This window comes from Dendrobates tinctorius, unplaced genomic scaffold (genome assembly GCF_039654945.1).
Source record: "Dendrobates tinctorius isolate UK_male_01 unplaced genomic scaffold, ASM3965494v1 ptg000031l, whole genome shotgun sequence".
Taxonomy (NCBI): Eukaryota; Metazoa; Chordata; class Amphibia; order Anura; family Dendrobatidae; genus Dendrobates; species Dendrobates tinctorius.
Window position 1 is genome coordinate 12418021 of NW_027361699.1, and position 21113 is coordinate 12439133.

The window sequence follows — 21113 nt, forward strand, 5'->3', positions numbered from 1 at the left end:
TTGCCTTAAACCTCAGGGCAGTTTTTTTGTGCTGTTGCGGTGCTGTGTTCATAGCGAATAGTACGCACACACGGTACTGCACTGCTGACACGCAGCCAGCACTGCTGTCTTGTGTGGTGTCTGGGCTGCGTATTCTTGCCTTAAATCACAGGGCAAATTTTTAGTGGCAGCACCGCTGTCTTGTGTGGTTACTGAGGTGCGCAATTTCACCTTAAACCTCAGTGCAATTTTTTTCTGCTGCTGCGGTGCGGTTTGTAAAACACAAAGCAGTACTAGGCTGTAGTGTTACCTTCCATAAAGCACTAACTGCTCCTTGTTCCCCAATAACTGCATCTGAACATCTGCTACTATGGCAGAAAAATCCAAAATTCCTAAAAAGGCTGTTGTGAAGGGACAGGGATGTGGACGTGGGGTGGTTGGTGCCCAACTGGGAGATCGAAGATGGTTGATGCATCTAGGTTCCTGGTGAAATTTCCCGGTCTGGAACATAAACGGGCCTGGAAGCCAGAAGAACAAGAGCAGATACTGTCTTAGATGGCTGATAAGGTCTCAACAAAATGTTCTAGCAGTACCCAATCGTCCATGACAAACAGTCTACAGTACAGTCCACACAGATAATGCTGGGTCATCCTATTCTCAACCTGTTCCTAGTTCATCACCCAGTCAGGAGTCACAGGAGACATTTGACCCCTACCTTGGTCACTCGGAGGATCTGTTTGATCTATTTCCTTGCATTTCCTCTGGCATGACATTGAAGAGGAACGTGAGGGGGTATCGTCTGTTGAAGATGGCCAAATATTTGAAACCCCACGGCCAGAAGAAAGCCACTTTCATCCATGTGATATAATTGATGAAGAGGTGGAGGCTGATGATAATGACACACAGTTGCCATCTGGCCAGTCGCCAATATCAACACGGAAGGAGCATGACATGGATGACGAGGTGGTCGATGATGAGACCACCGATCCGACCTGGACCGTTGACACTCATAGCCAGCACAGCAGCGCAGAGGATGAAGGTGGATACGTAGCACCAACAAAGGCACTAAGGGCTACTGGTTTAAGCAGAGTGCTAAGTGTGTCAACTGTTGCCAAGAGCAATCCTTCTGTGCCCCAAGTCCGTTCAGCCACTTTCTGGAAATTTTTTTCCGATAGTCCTTCTGAACCAAATGTTGTCATGTGTAGCATCTGCCATAGGAAGCTGAGCAGAGACCAGGGCAAAGGTAATCAAAGCATTACGCGGAAACACATGGCAGCCAGGCACCCTAGTCGGTGGGCTGAACAACAGGGTACCAAATAAGTGTCTGCGACTGCTGGTCAAACCACTGCCATGTCGCCTGTGACACTTCCTTTCCAATCTGCTGGGCAGGAAGCAGGTGATCATCGTACCTTTTGCTCATAAGCTGCGATTGCACAGACACAGACCACAACAAGCTCATCCACTTGTTTGTCCCAGGAAAGCGTCCAATTGTCCGTGCCCCAGATGTATGAAAGGAGGAGTAAATACCAAGCCACGCAGTCACAAGCACAAATATTGAACACGCACATTGCCAAGTTGCTAGCCGTGGAGATGTTGCTATTTAGGCTTGTGGGGACACAGTCTTTCCGTGATCTTTTGGCTGTGGCTGCCCCACGATACTCGGTTCCCAGCTGGCACTATTTTCCGGTGTGCTATCTCCGCGTTACACCAGCACATCTTAAACAATCTAAAGCATGCTCTCACAAATGCCGTAACCGGGAAGGTCCATCTTACAACAGACACATGGACAAGTACTTGTGGCCAGGGACGATACAGCTCTGTCACGGCACACAGACTCAACCTGTTGGAGGGTGGGACAAAGTCTCAAACTGGACCATCAACACATATCCTACTCACGCCAAAAATAGCAGGCCCAACCTCAATCAGGGTTTCCTCCTCATCATATACGTCCAGTCTCCCCTCTTCCTCCTCCTCCACCTCATCATCCTATGCTGAATTACCCTCCACATTGCTCCCAAGTTGGGAGCTGTGCAACAGCGCATGGGCAAAGCGCTCTGCTGAAGCTGATCTGATTAGGTGAAACACCACACACTGCAGCTCTGGCAAGGAATAAAACAATTATCCAATCAGTGGCTCTCCCCACTGCAACATCAACCTGGTCAGGTTGTCTGCGACAATGGGCGTAACCTGGTGGCGGTTTTAACCCTCCGTCAGGAACAATGGACCTGACAGGCGCAGCTCTTCTACTTTCATTTCTCCCTTCTCACCAGATTTTCAGGAAACCCCCTCCCTCTAGATAGTCTCCTGGCTCTAGCTGCTGTGTGAAACCTGATACCACAGTTGGTCTGCAGAGCTTCAGGAAGGAAGATATAGCTGTGCTGGCTTCTCAGGCTCATTGGTCCCAAACACATCACACTTTATAAGGTTGGTATGTAATGTTTTTAGTCATTACTATTGTTTAGCTTGTTTTATGAATGGATAGAGAAAGGTTTATGGATATTTCATATAAATAAGGCAGATTTTCTTACAAATGAAAGTTTGCTTCTCAGGCACACTGTTCCCTAATGCATATTCTCTCTCTTGCTTCAGATTATCTTCTGAAATGGAGAAGAAAATGTATGATCTTTCAAAACCCCATCATGTTGAGGAAGTGGGAAACATGCTGTTAGATGATGATGATGATGCAGACCCCACAATGAATGAGGATTTTGAAGAAAGTGAGATTGATTCTCATGATGAGGTGGAAGTCTGTGAACTAAATTCTGAAACAGAGCAAGATGGTGACAGTGATGAGGAGGAAGAAGATATAGAATCTTATTATATGGGAAAAGATAAAAAAAACAAATGGAACAAGAATCCACCCATAAAAAAACGTATGGAACCTCATAACATTATCACTCACCTTCCTGCAGTTATGGGAACAGCACATAATGCAAAAAATGCAGCTGAATGCTGGAATACTTTTTTCACAGATGACATTCTGGACTCTATTGTCATATACACTAATCAATATATAGACAATATAAAGCACAAGTTCATCTGTGACAGAATCCTGAAGCCCACGGATGAAATCGAACTGCGTGCATTTTTTGGATTATTATACCTTGCAGGAGCTTATAGGGCAAATCAGCAAAGTTTGGAGGAACTTTGGGGTATAGAAAGTGATGGAATTGAAAAATTTAGCCTTATGTCTCTAAAAAGATTCAAGATTCTAATTCGTTGCCTTCGGTTTGATGACAGAACTACCCGAACCGAACGTAAAACATATGACCGGCTTGCTCCAATTCGCGATGTATTCCAAAAACTTGTGGAAAACTGTAAGATAAACTATCGCCCTGGGGCAAATGTCACAATTGACGAAATGCACCCTGGTTTTCGTGGCAGATACGCATTTCATCAATACATACCATCAAAACCTAGCAAATACGGAATAAAAATGTATGCCCTTGTTGATGCCAGTAAGACCTACACATACAACATTGAAATTTATGCTGGAAAACAGCGAGATGGTCCTTACTGTGTCAGCAACAAACCCACTGATGTTGTAAAAAGAATGTCTGAGCCCTTATTTGGATCAGGTCGCAATATAACTGCTGATAATTGGTTTTCAAATTGTGATCTTATTGATTATCTAAAAACGCAGAAGCTTTCATATGTCGGAACTGTAAGAAAAAATAAAAAAGAATTGCCGCCACAGCTTGTTACTGTGACAGGGAGAAAACAGTACAGCAGTATGTTTGCATTCCATGATGGAAAGGTTTTGGTTTCCTATGTACCACGCGAAAAAAAAATGTACTTCTTCTCTCAGCGCTTCATAATGATGATGCCATCGATCCTAAATCTGAGGCACAACAAAAACCAGAGATTATTACATTTTATAATGAAACCAAAGGGGGTGTTGATACAGCAGATCAGATGTGCTCAACTTTCAGCGTCAGCAGAAACACCAAGCGCTGGCCAATGGTCATATTTTTAGCTATGCTAAATTTGGGTGGTATAAATTCACAAATCATTTACCTTGAAAACCAGCTTGAACCACTCCGTAGACGATTGTACCTGAAAAAATTGGCCCATGAACTAATGCTTGGAGAGCTACGCAGGAGAGGTATGAAAACCATCGGTATCCCCTCTGGCCTTCAAGTTAGGCTCAAAAGATTCCGCCCAGATATTGATACTGAAAATCCAACACCTGTACCACCTCCCAAAAGAAGGAGATGCACCACTTGCACCATGGAAAGCGGGAACAGAAGTCTTTCTAATTATGAATGTCTCAAATGTCATCATGCAATCTGCCTGACACATGCAAAAATGTATTGCAATTCTTGCTCTTTGCTTTGCAAATGTGTTTTTTCTGGGGAACCTTCAGGGTCTAATTCAGATTAATTCTGTGTGTAATATTATTCTAGGTGCCTAGAAAATGTTTTTGTGCCAAAATTTTCTCTTTTTAATAACCGTTACTTGATATCATTGGGGGCTATTTGGTGGGAGTTTTGAAATTTGTGTATATCAAAGTTATTACTTTTATGTTGAGTAAATGGGTTTGTTTTGCACCTGATAATGTGTCGTCTCTTTTATTACATCCCTATGAAGGTCTCTGATCACTTTTAGATCACTGAAATTGAGAAAATTAGATATTCTAGGCATTTTTCTAGCCTGCGGTTGACAGGCACATTGTTCCATTACGAGTTAGTGCGAATATTGTTCCTGATGGAGGGTTAAAGCTCGGGAAGCTGGTACACGTGCCATGCATGGCTCACGTGCTGAACCCAGTGGTGCAGAAATTTATAAAAATATACCCTGACTTGCCGTACCTACTTAAGAAGGTGCGCCGTATTTGCGCCCATTTCTGCCACTCCTCAACCGCTGTTGCCATTCTTGCAGCGCTTGAAAAGCAATTTAATTTGCCAAACCACAGACTCATTTGCGACCTGCCAACACGGTGGAACTCAACATATCATATGTTGGCAAGGGTAAGTGAGCAGCAGAGGGCACTTTCTGAATACCAGCTTAAACATGCCCATCACACTGAGACTCAGCCAAGACACATAACAACTGTCGAGTGGGTGTGGATCGCTGATATTTGTGAGGTGCTTGATAACTTTGAGTACTGCAGCAAGCTTGTGAGCGGTGATCAGGCTATTATCAGCATAAGCATCCCTATGCTATGACTTTTGAAAAAATCACTGCAGAATCCAAAAATGGAATCTTTGCGTGCCCAGCAACTGGGTATGGAGCAAGATTTCACAATGGGTGATCCTACCCAGCCAAGCCAATATCATCAGGTAACATTGGGGGATGAAGATGATGCTGAAAATGAGGAGGGAGAGGACTTCTTTTTCAGTGGTACCGAGGGGACGCGTCATGCTACAGAGGGGAATCCCAACCTCAGCTTTATGTCTGTCCAGCATGGGTGGGCTGAAGAGGAGGAGGTGGAGAAGGACAGTCAGTGTGAGGAGAGGATGGGTATTGTTCCTTCTTCAGGTGTCACAGAACATTTGCCTCTTTGCAGCTTGGCACACATAGCACACTTCATATCTGACTGTCTGTGCCAAGACCATCGGGTAATACACATTTTCAATAGCAAACTATAATGGCTGGCCACCTTTCTAGACCCACGATACAAGGACAAATTTCCTTCACTACTATTGCAGTCACCAAGGGGTTTCACAATGGAATCCATCAAGAAGGCCGTTGTCAATCATTTGATGGCAACAGCACACTCAGAAACCACTGCGATACCAGCTCTGTGCAACAGTATGCATTAATGGGGAGAGATACGCCAAGCAGGTCCAAAAGAGGTGGTGGTAAAATGGCCACAACCTGGGCCATCTTCAATAATCCGGCTCGTCACCAAGGACTAGCTGGAACAATAGCAATGTCAAGGAGGGAGAAGTTGAACAAGATGGTCAACGACTATCTAAGTGACCATACCTACATCCTTCCTGATGCGTCTGCACTAGAGTTGAGCGAAACGGGTTGGTCAAGTTCAAAAAACGCCGACTTTAGCTAATGTTGGGTTTCGCCGATAGAAACCCAACCATAGCATGATGTCGGCCAAGAGGTCGCCAAGCCGAGCGCCAAAGTCGCATTTCAAATAATGCTTCCAGGGCCTTTTCTCAGCCAATGATGGAGGATGCACACTGTGGGCAACGCGATGACATGGGCAGCGGCCACCACCATCTTAGAGAAGGGCATTGAAGTGATTGGCTGGCTTTGTGTGGCATCACAGTGGGTATCAAAGGCCGTGACCGCCGACCGCCATCTTACTTCTGCCGATCTTAGAATAGGGAGAGGTGCTGCTGCTGATTCTGAATAGAGAGAGCGTTAGGCAGGGAAGAAGAAAAACAAAAATTGCTTCTGCTGATAGCGCTTTTCACTGTACAGTTAGTGTGCAGTGAAAGGGGAGGATTTTTGTTGTGTGCAGCAGCGCTGGTGGTGATTAGGCTGCCTTTTAGGCCACGGTCACACGGTCAGTATTTGGTCAGTATTTTCCATCAGTATTTACAAGCCAAAACCAGGAGAGGAACAATCAGAGGAAAAGTAGAATAGAAACACGTCCCAACTTCTGTATTTATCACCCACTCCTGGTTTTGGCTTACAAATACTGATGTAAAATACTGACCAAATACTGAACGTGTGAACGGGGCCTTAAGGCTACCTGCTATTTGCATTGCTGTGTGCACACTGCTGTTCAAACTGTTTTTTTCAAAGCACTCCAACTTTTATTATTTTGTTCTGGTGAGTTACCGAGTGTTCATTTTTTCACACACCATATAGCGGTGTACGCTCCTCACACACTACCGTGTACCAGCGGGTATCACGGACAAATAGAAGCTATCTATGTGTGACTCTGGAAAAACAAGCCGAGGAGATTTTCCATTTTTCCAGACCTACACCTTATAGAGCTGTCCGCTTTTCAAACAGTTTTGTATGTCTGCTATTTGATATGGTCAAAACTAGACAGAGACAGCGTTTGTCAGTCCGTATACAAATACACGGAGCTTGACAATTTTCCATACTTACACCGTACAGCAGTATACGCTCCTCACACACTGCCATTTACAGCCTTCTAGCACGGACAAACAGAAGCTACCTGTGTGTGACTCTGGAAAAAAAAGCCGAGGAGTTATTCCGTTTTTCCATACACACACCGTACAGCGGTGTACGCTCCTCACACACTACCTTGTCAGTCCGTATACAAATACATGGAGCTTGACAATTTGACATAAACACATCATATAGAGCTGTCCGATTCTCCAACAGTATTGTAAATCTGCCGTTCGCATTGCAGTCACTTTTATACCTAGTCAGCGTGTGTGTGTGTGACACTCCGTAAATACATATACAGAGATTGTTATTTGCACAAAAATCGTATACAGCTGTACACTTCTGATACAGTTCCATATATCTGCTTGTTGGATTACGGTCCAATACATACTGTGAGAGCGTCTGTGACTAACATAATATATACGTTTATTTAATTTGTTTAATACACTTTACACAGCTGGACGCTCCTCATACAGTAACATCTCTCTGACGGTATTTTTGGTACATTTTCCCAAACATGAGGAAGTATGGTGGAAGAGGCCACGGACGTGGGCAGGGGGGCGCAGCTGGTACTGATGGTGGTGGTGCATCGGCTGGTTCTGGCAAAAGCACAATAGCAGCTAAGGCAGGAGGTGTTAAGCCTACGTCATCCTCTGGCCCAAGAAGGCCTGTAAGGTTGCCTTTCCTTGGAGTTGGAAAACAGCTTTTAAAGCCGGAGCATCAGGAACAGGTTTTGGCATACAGTGCCGAAACAGCCACCAGCTCTATTGCCTCCTCTTCTGTACGGTCGAAACCTGCAAGCACGGAGTCGTCAGTGCAGGGTTCTGGTCATAAAAAAACCCTTTCCTTGTGTCCTTCACCCCCACCAAAAGTTAAGGAAGCGGCAGCCCACACTTCAGATTACTCTATGGAGCTCTTTTCACATACCATGCCTGGGTTATCCTGTCAAATCCTGAATTCCCCAGTCCAAGATGAATCTTACATGGAGTGCACTGATGCACAGCAACTGCTAGATGATTCTGCTGGTACATTGACGCACAGCACTACATTGCCCTCGAAGTCTATTGAGCCAAAATCTGACCCTGATGAAACCCAGGTGCCCCTTCTCGCATACTATACCACCTTACACAGTGACACAGAAGAAGGTAAAGAGGAAGGTGTAGATGACTTTGAAGAGGAGGTGATGGATGACCCAGTTCTGGACCCGGATTGGCATCCATTGGGGGAGGAGGGTGGTGCTGGCAATAATTCAGATAAGGAGAAGGATCCGCAGCAGGCATTGACATCGCAGCAGCGGTTATCTGGCAGGCCCGTAGCTGTCCTAAAACGTGGACCAAAAACTAAAAGAGTTGCAGGACAGCTTGACCAGACGGTCAACTTAGCATAGCGTGCAAGGCCAGAAAATGTTTACCATAGTAGGAAGAGTGCAGTGTGGCACTTCTTTGTCCAAAATCCTACTGATGAGGCAAAGGTTACCTGTAAGAAGCGCGTAAGGACCTTTAGCCGAGGTGGGCAGACTACAAAACCTCAGGTAGCACATGTGCACCTGCTCCAACTGAAGGTAGCCAACAACGCTCCATCGCTACCCCCACTGTAAGACCAACGCCACCATTAAGCACACCACCAGCACTAAATGTGGAGGTGCCTTCACAAGGCCAAAGCACTCAGGGAATCACAATGGTTTTGCAACACAACACTGAATCTAGGCCATCACCACCAATACCATCACCACCCCCCTCTCACTCCATCCTGTCCACCGCTACTTCCCGCATATGCAGCTCTCCAGTCCAGCTCACCCTACCTGACACTCTGAGTAGGACAAGAAAGTACTCATCCTCTCATCCGCATACACTGTGTTTGAATGCATACATTGCCAAACTAATCTCATTAGAGATGATGCCCTACCGTTTGGTTGGAAGCGAAGACCTCATGGCCTACGCTGTCCAACGCTATGACCTACCCAGTCGGCACTTCTTTTCTCGAAAAGCCATCCTTGCCCTCCACCGGCATGTGAAAGACCGCATTGTCCATACACTAAAACTGTCAGTGAGTGGAAAGGTGCACCTCACAACAGATGCATGGACCAGTAGGCATGGCCAGGGCCATTACTTGTCCATCACTGCGCACTGGGTTAGTGTGGTGGATGCAGGCTCCACTGGGGACATCGGCGGTGGAACAGTGCTGCCTAGCCCACGGTATAGGAAACAGTTTGCTGTAGGCTTTCGCTGCTCCTCCTCCTCATCTATCAGTGAAAGCTCGTCTACAGAGCGCAGTCACATGAGCACTACATCCACAGCTGGCAATGTTGCACACGAGGTGTCCCACTATTGAACAGCTAGTGGTAAGCGTCAGCAGGCTGTGTTGAAGATGATGTATTTGGGCGACAACAGACACACTGCGGAGGTACTGGCCGACTACTTGCAGCGACAAACAGAGTCATGGCTGGGCAGTCTACATCTTGAGGCAGGCATGGTAGTCAGTGATAACGGCCGTAATTTTGTGGCAGCCATAGCCTGTGCAAAACTCACACACATATCTTGCCTGGCTCACACTTTGAACCTGGTGGTGCAGTGCTTCCTTAATAATTATCCGGAGTTAACATCCCTGCTCCATAAGGTGCGAAGACTGTGCTCGCACATCCGTCGCTCGGCCGTACACTCCAGTTGTATGCAGAAGCTGCAGCGATTGCTCCACCTCCCCAAGCACCACCTAATCATAGACATTGCAACAAGTTGGAACGCCACCCTGCACATAGTTCAGAGGCTGTGCAAACAGAGGCAGTCTGTAATTCATTTGTGGGAGGATGCACGGGCAGGCAGTTTGCAGGCAGACATGGAGTTGTCTGGTGTGTAGTGGTCGAAGCTGAAAGACCTCTGTAAAGTCCTTCAGTGTTTTGAGGAATGCACACGGCTGGTAAGCACAGACGATGCCATCATAAGCATGAGCATCCCACTTATGCGTCTGCTCACGCAAACTTTGACGCACATTAAGGAGCAGGCGTCTGCAGCTGAGGAGGAAGAGGAGGAGGGAAGCCTTGATGACAGTCAGCCATTGTCTGCTCAGGGAAGTCTCGTGGATGAGGTGGAGGAAGAAGAGGAGGAGGAGGATGAGGGGGATGTTTATTTTGGGGAGGAGGATGCTTCTCAGGGGGCAAGAAAAAATGTTGGCGTGGCAAGGTCAGGTGTACAGGGTTTGTGCGTGACTGGAGGGATGTTGATTTGCCAGAAAGTGCTCCTCCACCCAGCATTCGCAGTGCATCATTGACACCAGGAACTTAGGCCCACATGTCTGGTTATGCCTTGCGGATCCTAAAAAGGGACCCCCGCATTGCCAAAATGATGAACGATGATGACTCCTGGTTTGCCAGCATCCTGGATCCACGCTATAAAGGCAAGTTCCAAAACATCATGCCACAGGAGAACCTAGGGCTAATATTGGCTAACAAACAAGCAACTCTGGTAAACCGTTTGTTTGAGGCATTCCCAGCACACAGCGACGGTGATGTTTTTTCAATGAGCTGTAGGGGCAACATGGAAGAGGTGTTCGTTGTGCACACAGCTGAAGTGGCGCTGGACACAGGGGTTTCATGACCATGTTGTGAACTGATTTTTCAAGTACCGCTCACATACTGCGTCAACCGAAAGTGACAGGAGACAGCAGTTGTCAACTATGGTAACAAACTACTTCTCGTCCCATATCGATGTTCTTCCTCACCGGTCATTCCCCTTTTACTATTGGGCTAGTAAACTTGACACCTGGCCTGATTTGGCACAATATGCCTTACAGGAGCTCGCTTGCCCTGCTGCTAGTGTGTTATCTGAAAGAGTCTTTAGTGCTGCTGGATCAATCCTGACAGAAAAAAGGACCCGTCTGTCGACCCAAAATGTTGATGATCTAACTGTCAGAGACACCGCACTACACTCGCTCACAGAGCCAGTGCGCGTGTCCTGAGTACAGAAACAGTGCTAAAAGATACCTGTGGAGCAGGGCAGCAGAGGTGACAATGCGTGCTTCAAACTATTAGTGTCAGGGTCCAGTCAGCGCCCGAAAGTAAAGAGGCACAGGACCTGCGGACACTGAAATTAGCAAGCTGGCACAGGACCTATGGTCAGGTGACTGCAAGGGGGCGGGGCTTAGCGTCCATACAACTCAGAGTCAGGCAAAACGGAGGTCACAACAGTATGGGCAAACGAGGCACAGGAGGGACAAACAGACGGGTAGTCAGACAAAGCCAAAGGTCATACACAAGAGGGCGATGTGGTACCAAGGGGACGAGCAAAGAGAAGTCGGGTCACAAGCAGAGAGTCATACAAGAGAGGTAGCGCAGTACAAGAGGGACAGGCAGAACTCGTGACAGGGACAGAACAGGATCAAAACCAAACAAGCAAGCAAGATATCAGGCACAAGGCACACGTACGCACAAGGTCAACTAACTCAGCCGAGGGCAGTAGTATAACTGACACCGGACCTAGGTCCAGTGAGCATTAAATAGCCACCCTCTGCCAGAGAGAGGCGGAACAATTAACCCCCAGTCTGATCAGGACGGGCCAAAGCGAAACCCCGTCCTGGATGATGACACTAACCTTCATTAAAATGAACCATGCATAGGTTTCAAAGGATTTTGTCCCACCCTCCCCTGCTGAAACGTAGGTTGCCAGAAAAATGGCTTGCTTTGTCCTCCTCTTCTGCGGACTTCTCCAATTAATCCATTTGCAACTGCTGAATGTCCAACACCAACATATGCCATTTTTTCCACCTCCCTAACTGGGCTGCCTCCCCCCACAGGGCCGGGGTCACCACCTGGCGCATGCACCCATGCAAGTGCTGTTGCCCTGGACAGGTGGGTGAGCACACTCTTTGGCAACGGCATTGGCATAAGGTCCCTCCTTGCAGAATCAAGTGTCTCTGACGGTGGGGGTGCACACCCGCCGACAGACACACCCGCGTACTATGAAGGGCCCTGTGCCAGTACCGCCGCCCACGAGTGGGCCCCCCCTGCTTGCTCAGGGCACCAGCACATGCAATACTTACCTCTCCCTGCTCCACCACTGTGTAAAGTAGTCTGGCCTGTTAAATACTTCACTGGGACTGCCAATACAAATTTGGTGAAATGATAGATGATGGTTAAGACGTACCTATGCCCTGTCCTGCTGGGCTCTATCTTCAGATGATCAATGGCTTCCATTTGTTATGGACGTCGACTCACAATAAGATGCAGTGTTGGTTTATCATCAGCTTTCACGGTTTTCCGACTCACAGACTTGTGACATTCTTGCCCACATTTTTAAATGTGTTCTCTTATGCCAATCCAATAGAATCGCCTACGGCCTGTGGCTTGTGTCTTTTGCACTCCAAAGTTACCTGACAGATCATGATAGGCAGTGAGGACAATGTCTACATCTGTCCCTGTGATCACAATTTGATGGAGATGAGTAACGGTGATGGGTTCCACGGTACTGCAATACAGCAAACCTTTCTTCACAAGAACTGTTTTCGCTGTCTCCACAGACAAAGTAATTGAGGGTCAGCATTGCCTCTGAGAATTCTCCCGGAAGTTTTTACCGTGATTAGTAATTCTAAAATTTCTGCAATCAGTCGACTTTCCGTCTGTACTTGTATCCATCTCGCTTTCTCTTGCGGAGAGTCTGGACTGTCTTACTGAGACTGAAATATATATGAAGATTGAAAAATACCCCAACAGTGTATACTGGTGTACACTTCGAATACATAACCCTTTTTCCACTTTTTAGATTCTTGTCTAATCCATACTGAGGCTGTGAGTGTCTTTGTCAGACTCCGGAAATATACATGCAGATTTTTAATGTTTAAACTATGCTATATATACCTGCAGTCCAGTGATACTGTACCCTTTCTCAACTTTCTACAATCACGTCAAATCCATACTGTGCCTGAGACCCTCTGAGTCTGCCTCCTGATATATAGACATAGGTTTTTAATATTTAAACTATGCTATATATACCTGTTATCCGGTAATACTGTACCTGTTAGGGCAGGCGGAATGCACCAAATTATAAAATAATAGTAGGTGCGTTCGCAGCCCGGGGTCCACCGTGCTGAGGTGGTATACTGCTGCTAAGTAATGGCGGAAGAATTAAGCGGTGTGAAACCAGTCACATGTGGGTTACGTCACCCAATGTGAACAGGGGCGAACTCTGTTAATGCACAGAGCCGCACAACCGCTGAACATAAATTCCGGAGCCTGTTAAGCTCACAGAGCCCGGCCAAAAGAGTGCACAGTGTACAGCCACAGAATACTACCCCAAGGACACGGGGTTAGAGTCCTTCTAGGCCCACTGAACGTGCCACTATAGACGCTGGCTATGGAGCACGTGCACTGAGGCGTGCTGAGTACCTGGTGAGGACTGATGCCTGACTCAACTCTGTCCTACCTATCCCTAAGCCTGGGCACTAGCAGGCTAGTCTGCACAACACATGCGTACCAAGGGTAGGGGTTTCTCAATGAGTCATTCACCAGAGACATTCATGCGTGCATACATCACTCACTCCACATAGTCTGTAAATACAGCCTTATCCTAACGCATGGCCGAGTGGCCATGCGAACCTTTTATAGCCGCGAGCGTCCGGGACCTTCCTGGCTTCTCGGATGGGCCAATCCGAACAGGAGCAGGACCTGGGCACGTGACCTTCAATCTCAAATGGGAGATCACTCTGCGGGCATGCTCAGTGGCCCAACATGGGGACTTTGTCCCTGGAAAATTTCGCTGCTGAGCAGCATGTATTGTCATAGCTGCGCCAGAGGTGGCAGCAGCAAGCAAACCCATGGAGCTGGTCTGGGCAGAGCGCCTGGACCAACGAGTTTGCTGAGCAACCTCCTCTGCGGCTGGAGAGGAATGGAAGACCGCAGGAAGTAAGGCTCGGGATTGTCGCTGTGCAGCGACAGAAATCCGATGCCTAACATTACCCCCCCCTCCTAGGGCCCCCTCCCCTCTGAGCCTCGCTGCGCTCAAACTCCGCAATGAGAAGAGGAGCGTGGATGCTCTCCACTGGCTCCCAGGTCCGAGCCTCTGGACCATGACCCTTCCAATCCACCAAATAAAACTTTTTGCCCCGCATCACCTTGCATCCTACGATGGCATTGACCTCAAACTCGTCCGAAGACAAGTCTGATGTCCCGGCAGATGACTCGGAGAACCGGGACAAGTGAACAGGCTTAAGGAGGGACACGTGGAATGTTTCAGAGATAGCCAAGTGTGGTGGAAGGGCCAGATGGCAAACCACAGAGCTGATCTGCTCGAGGACCTTGAAGGGGCCAATGTAGCACGGTGCGAACTTAGCAGACTCCACCCTCAGCCTGATGTTTCGGGCGGAGAGCCACACCAAGTCGCCAGGGGCAAAAGTCGGAGCAGGGCGCTGGTGTGCATCAGCCGAGGTCCTCATTTTCTCCTTGGAAGCCCGGACAGCATCCTGGGTGCGATCCTAAATGTCGCGTGCCTCCACCACCCAGTCTGCCACCTTGGAGTCGGTGGATGACATGGGCATAGGCACAGGGATGCGCGGATGCTGACCGTAATTTAGGAGGAATGTGGTCTGACTGGTGGAGTCGACCACAGCATTGTTCAAAGCGAACTCTGCCCATGCCAGCAAGGATGCCCAGTCGTCCTGCCTGGCCGAGACAAAATGTTGAAGATACTGTATGTGATCAGGGTCTGGTTGGCTCTCTGTACCAACCCATTCGTCTCGGGATGATAGGCCAAGGAGAGATTCAGCTCAATGCTGAGTAGGGAACAAAGCTCTCTCCAAAACCGGGACACAAACTGAGGACCCCAGTCACTGACAATCTTGTCCAGCATGCCATGCAGGCGGAAAACGTGCTTAATGAACAACACTACCAGGCCCCGCGCAGAAGGTAACCAGGAGAGAGGTACCAAGCGCACCATCTTAGAGAAATGGTCGGTGACAACCCAAATGACCGTGCTGCCACTGGACTTGGGTAGCCAAAACACAAAGTCCATACCGACCCTCTCCCAGGGCCTGTCCGCTACCGGCAGAGGAAAAAGAAGCCCAGCGGGCCGCTGCCGAGAGGACGCCTAAATATAATCCCTGACGTCACGGGCCATATGTGGCCACCAGTACGTACTCGCCAAAAGCTCAGAGGGCCGTTTTGTCCCAAAATGTCCACCCACCCTGGACGAATGAGCCCAAGAGAAGACCTCCGGTCGCAGACGGGCAGGGACAAATGTCTTGACCGGAGGTACTTACTCAAGGGCAACCGGAGCCACAGTCCTCAGGTTCTCGGATGTGATGATCAGCCGAGGCTCCTCCTTTTCTTCCTCCGATAACACCACGGAGCGGGAGAGAGCATCGGCCCGGACGTTCTCCTCCCTGGAGAGAAAATGGAGGGTGAAGTGGAACCGGGAAAAGAACAAAGACCATCTGGCCTGGCGAGAGTTTAGCCGCTGGGCTGTTTGCAAATAGACCAAGTTTTTGTGTTCGGTGAACACCTGGAAAGGGTGGCGATCCCCCTCCAGGATGTGTCTCCATTCCGAGAAGGCCAACTTCATCGCTAGCAACTCCCTGTCCTCGATGGCATAATTCCTCTCCGCCGGTGTGAAGGTCTTGGAGAAAAAGAAGCATGGGTGCTTCCGACCTTGCCTGTCCTTCTGAAACTGACGGAAGAGGCATCCACTTCCAGAATGAACGGCTTATCTACATCGGGGCGATGTAGAATGGGAGCGCTAGCGAAATGGGACATAATGGAGGAGAAGGCCTTGGAGACTGGTTCTGACCACAACTTGGGATTTGCACCCTTCTTGATGAGGGCTACCAAGGGTGCTACCAAAGTCGAGAAGTGGGGGATGAATTGGCGATAATAATTTATGAACCCCATAAAGCACTGCACCGCTTTGAGAGAATGAGGTTCCTGCCAATCCATTACCGCCTGTAGCTTGGCAGGATCCATGGCCAATCCCCGGGCGGAGATGATATAGCCCAGGAAAGGCAAGGACTCCTGCTCAAACACACACGTCTCCAACCTGGCATAGAGGGAGTTTGCCCGCAGGCGATCGAAAACTCTGCAAACATCCCTCTGGTGGGAGTCAATATCTGGAGAGTAGATGAGAATATCATCCAGATAGACTACAACCGAGGTGGTAAGCATATCCCGGAAGATATCGTTCACAAAGTCTTGGCAGACGGCCGGGGCATTACAGAGGCCGAAGGGCATCACCAGGTATTCATAGTGCCCATCCCTTGTGTTAAATGCCGTCTTCCATTTGTCCCCATCACGGATGCGAATCAGGTTGTAATCCCCCCACAGATCAAGTTTGAAAACACCCTCGCTCCCCGTAGCCTATCAAACAGCTCTGATATCAGGGGCAGAGGATACTTATTCTTAACGGTGATGGTGTTAAGACCCCTGTAATCAATGCAAGGACGTAGTTCCCCACTCTTCTTCTGGACGAAGAAGAATCCCGCCCCCGCTGGTGACACTGACTTCCTAATGAATCCTCTTGCCAGATTCTCCCTGATGTATTGAGACATGGCCTCTGTCTCCGGGAGAGATAGGGGATAGACTCGACCCTGGGGATGCTCAGCACCAGGAAAGAGGTCAATAGGACAGTCATAGGGGCAATTCGGTGGAAGGGTCTCTGCCGCCTTTTTAGAGAACACGTCCGCATACTGTCGATAGTGTTTGGGGAGCGACGAGAGATCTGCGGGAACCTCGGTGGAGGCAACCTGAACGCACTCCCTCAGACATCTACCCTCACATGATTTACTCCACCCAATAAACCTTCCTGAGGACCACTCTATATGGGGGGAGTGGTACCGCAGCCAGGGGACCCCTAGAAGTACCTGCTCAATACCCTCGGGCATGACGAGGAGGGATATCGTCTGATGAGATGGAGCCACTGAGAGTAACAAGGGGACGGTCTGGTGGGTTATCTGTGAGGGTAGAGTGGCGCTGTCCACCACTCTGATGGTGACTGGTGTAGACATCATAACCAGGGGTATAGCATGCCGTTGAGCGAAGGCTGACAACATAAAATTGCCCTCTGCTCCGGAATCCACGCAAACCTCCACCGCCAGAGTGGAAGAATCAAACTCAAGAGTCCCCTTAAAGGACAGCTTGGAGGAAAACATCGCTGATTCTAGTGCGCCGCCTCCAACGGCCACTAGGTGTGAGCGTTTTCCCAGCTGCTGTGGGCATCGGTTGGCAAGGTGACAGCTCACAGGAGCTCGAGCGGAACGGGGCCTGGATCCCTCACGGGAAGCTCCCTGACGCTCGGACGCCCGATCGGAAGATTCCAGAGGTTTAGTAAAACTAGGTGCCAACCTAAACCTCTGTATACACTGGTCCCGCTCCAACCTTCGCTCGGTGAAGCAAAGACCTATACTGGTGGAGACAGTGGTAAGCTCCTCCAGTGTAGCGGGAATCTCCCTGGTGGCCAGAGTATCCTTCACCTGGCCAGCCAAACCTCTCCAGAATGCCGGAATGAGGACCTTATCTGGCCACTCTAACTCTGAGGCCAGCGTCCAGAACTGGATGGCAAAGTGGCTGACTATGGACGAGCCCTGTGACAATGCCAGCAGCTGGAGTGCGGTGTCATGGGTGACTTGTGGTCCCAGGAAGACCTGCTTCAGAGTGTCCAAGAACCGCGAGACACTCTGCACCACATGATCACCACACTCCCACAGCGGTGTGGCCCACTCCAAAGCCCTGCCCGATAAGAGGGAAATAATAAATCCCACTTTAGCCCACTCAGAGGGGAATCGTGAGGCCAGCAGCTCCAGCTGTATAGAGCACTGGCTTACGAAACCCCTACAAGAAGCACTCTCACCCGAGAACTTATCGGGCAATGGGAGGCGGGACAAAGTCGGGGCAGGGATGGCTGTGGTCACGTGGGAGACAGCCTTTCTGGCTGCCTGGACAGCGACCGCAGAAACATCCGCAGCTGAGGCTGAACGCTCGAGAGCCGCCAACCTGCCCTGCAGCTGCCGGATGTACTGCAGCAGTTGCTGTTCATCCGCCATTACTAGCCAGACCCTGACGCTAGGATAATGTTAGGGCTGGCGGAACGCACCAAATTATAAAATAATAGTAGGTGCGTTCGCAGCCAGGGGTCCACCGTGCAGAGATGGTATATTGCTGCTAAGTAATGGCGGAAGAATTAAGCAGTGTGAAACCAGTCACACGTGGGTTACGTCACCCAATGTGAACAGGGGCGAACTCTGTTAATGCAGAGAGCCGCACAACCACTGAACATAAATGCTAGAGCCTGTTAAGCTCACAGAGCCCGGCCAAAAGAGTGCACAGTGTACGGCCACAGAACTCTACCCCAAGGACATGGGGTTAGAGTCCTTCTAGGCCCACTGAACGCACGGCGTCGCTGCCGCGAACGCCGCTATAGACGCTGGCTATGGAGCACGTGCACTGAGGTGTGCCGAGTCCCTGGTGAAGACTGATGCCTGACTCAACTCTGTCCTACCTATGCCTAAGCCTGGGTGCTAGCAGGCAAGGCTGTACAACACATGCGTAACAAGGGTAGGGGTTTCTTAATGAGTCATTCACCAGAGACATTCATGCGTGCATACATCACTCACTCCACATAGTCTGTAAATACAGTCTTATCCTAGTGCATGGCCGAGCGGCCATGCGAACCTTTTATAGCCGCGAGCGTCCAGGACCTTCCTGGCTTCTCAGATGGGCCAATCCGAACAGGAGCAGGACCTGAGCACGTGACCTTCAATCTCAAATGGGAGATCACTCTGCGGGCATGCTCAGTGGCCGAACATGGGGACTTAGTCCCTGGAGAATCTCGCTGCTGAGCAGCATGTATTGTCATAGCTGCACCAGAGGTAGCAGTAGCAAGCAAACCCACGGAGCTGGTCTGGGCAGAGTTCCTGGACCGACAAGTTTGCTGAACAACCTCCTCTGCGGCTGGAGTGTAATGCGAGACTGCTGGAAGTAAATCTTGGGATTCTCGCTGTTCAGCGACAGAAATCTGACGCCTAACAGTACCCTTTCTCAACTTTGTGCAATCACATCAAATCCATAGTGGGCCTGAGACCCTCTGAGTCTGCCTCCTGATATATAGACATAGGTTTTTCATGTGTAAACTATGCTATATTTATACCTGTTATCTGATGATACTGTACCCTTTCTGAACCTTCTACAATCTTGTCGAATCCATACTGGGCCTGAGAACGTCTGAGTCTGCCTCCCGATGAGCGGTGTTCGAGTCGACCTGTTTGCCAAGTAAAAATTCCAGCTGTTTTGGGCGGTGTTCGAGCCGTTCGTCGAACACTTTGCTTAAAATTTGGCTGTTCGAGAACGGTTCGTTCACCAAAAGCGTAACTTCACTTTCACATTAATAATCGTTTTCAATGGTAATAGACTGTTTCATGGCATAGTAGCGGTGTGTGGTAGCAAGCGGTGTAGTACACCTGTCAAGGAGCTACACCGTGTGTGTTTCTAATTATTTTTTACCGCATCTTGTCCATAAAATCCTTTTGGGCCTTGTAGCACTGTCTGCTACTCAGCAGAGGAGCCCACCAGTGAACCAAGCTATGCAACCTGTTTATGTAAGAACTGCGTGCTACTCAGCATAGGAGCCCAGCTGTTAATCAAGCTACAGCACCTGTGGTTTGGACACTTAATTTTTTCATTTTTTCTGGAATGCCTAATTCCTAATTCCGGAATTCCGGTTGACCTGTACTTAATGGGAATTCCTCATTCACGGGGAAGAATTGTAATCCCAGATCCCCATCACTAGCGGGGTTCAGCGGGTTATCTGCAACTGTAAGCAACACACGCTGGACCTTTCAGTGTAGCACGCATGCAGTCCCGGACATGTAAGGGCATGACAGACCTGTTATTGCTCGATCTCGCGTGCCAGAGCCTCGTGTGTCCCTCTAGTAAGCTTGACACGTACCGCGGGGGCATGCCGGAGTCTCGTTCGTTAACGGAATTAAGCTGACAAATCGCTAGCACAGCTAAAAACGGACATCCACCACCACCCACAGAATCAACAAAGCTTGCAATCTGTCAATCTTTTCTGTAGCTGGCATGGTTGAGGTTTCCCGGGTGGAGTCGAATTATGCCACAGGCTCCACTCCTGGTGGTGCCCTTCTGTACATTCCTTTAAGGTTCAGCTTTTCAACCGTACTGCCCCCGGAAACCAAACACTTTGCCTTCATGGACGCTGTTCGGAGGTTCATGGGAATAACGCCGCCCGATCAGCAGTTGGCATAATTTATGGTGGGAAGTCCGACGGTATATGATCGTCTTCGATTTCAGATTTTTACTGTTTTTTGGTATTTTACATTTTTATTCCAGCCTTTCTTGACTTCATAAGGGCATGACATGCCTATATCTGTGTCTCCTCCTCCTTCTTTTACTCCTCCACCTCTTTTCTATATGTAGCTGCCGTTTTCCATATGTTATTTTTCTATTCTGAGCATTTTGTCTGCTTTGGAACACCTTTTTAAGGTGTTTTGTAATTGTTTTCTATGTGTTTGTATGTGTTTGTGTTTGCTTACCATTGCTTTCAATGGTGTTCGACGTTGTTCGTCGAACGTTCAACAAACATTCGACAAACTTGCCTCGTGTTCGATGAAACAAAACGAACTGAAACACTAGCGGGGTGGCTCAACACTACTCCTGAATATCTAGACGTACATCTTTAATGTTTAAACTATGCTATATATACCTGGTATCTGGTGATACTGTACCCTTTCTGCCAGGAAGTCCTCCTCCACCCACCACTCTAAATGTATCATTGACACCTGGAACATTGTCCCACATGTGTGATTATTTCTTGTGGATCTTCTTGTTATATTGTGGTGTGATCCATCCTGAGCGTGTGACAGTTTGTGGGTTACTCCTGCAATTTAGATGTACATTTAAAAATGACCCCAACACCAGTGTATACAGCTCTACGCTTGTGATACATTACCCATTTACTGCTTTTTATATTCTGGTCTAATCCAAACTGACCAAGTGAGAGTTATTTTCTGACTGTGAAAGTAAATACTGAGATTGAAAACAATGACCCGTACACTGAGTACAGCTGTACACTTCAGATCCATTACCGCTTTATGGCTTT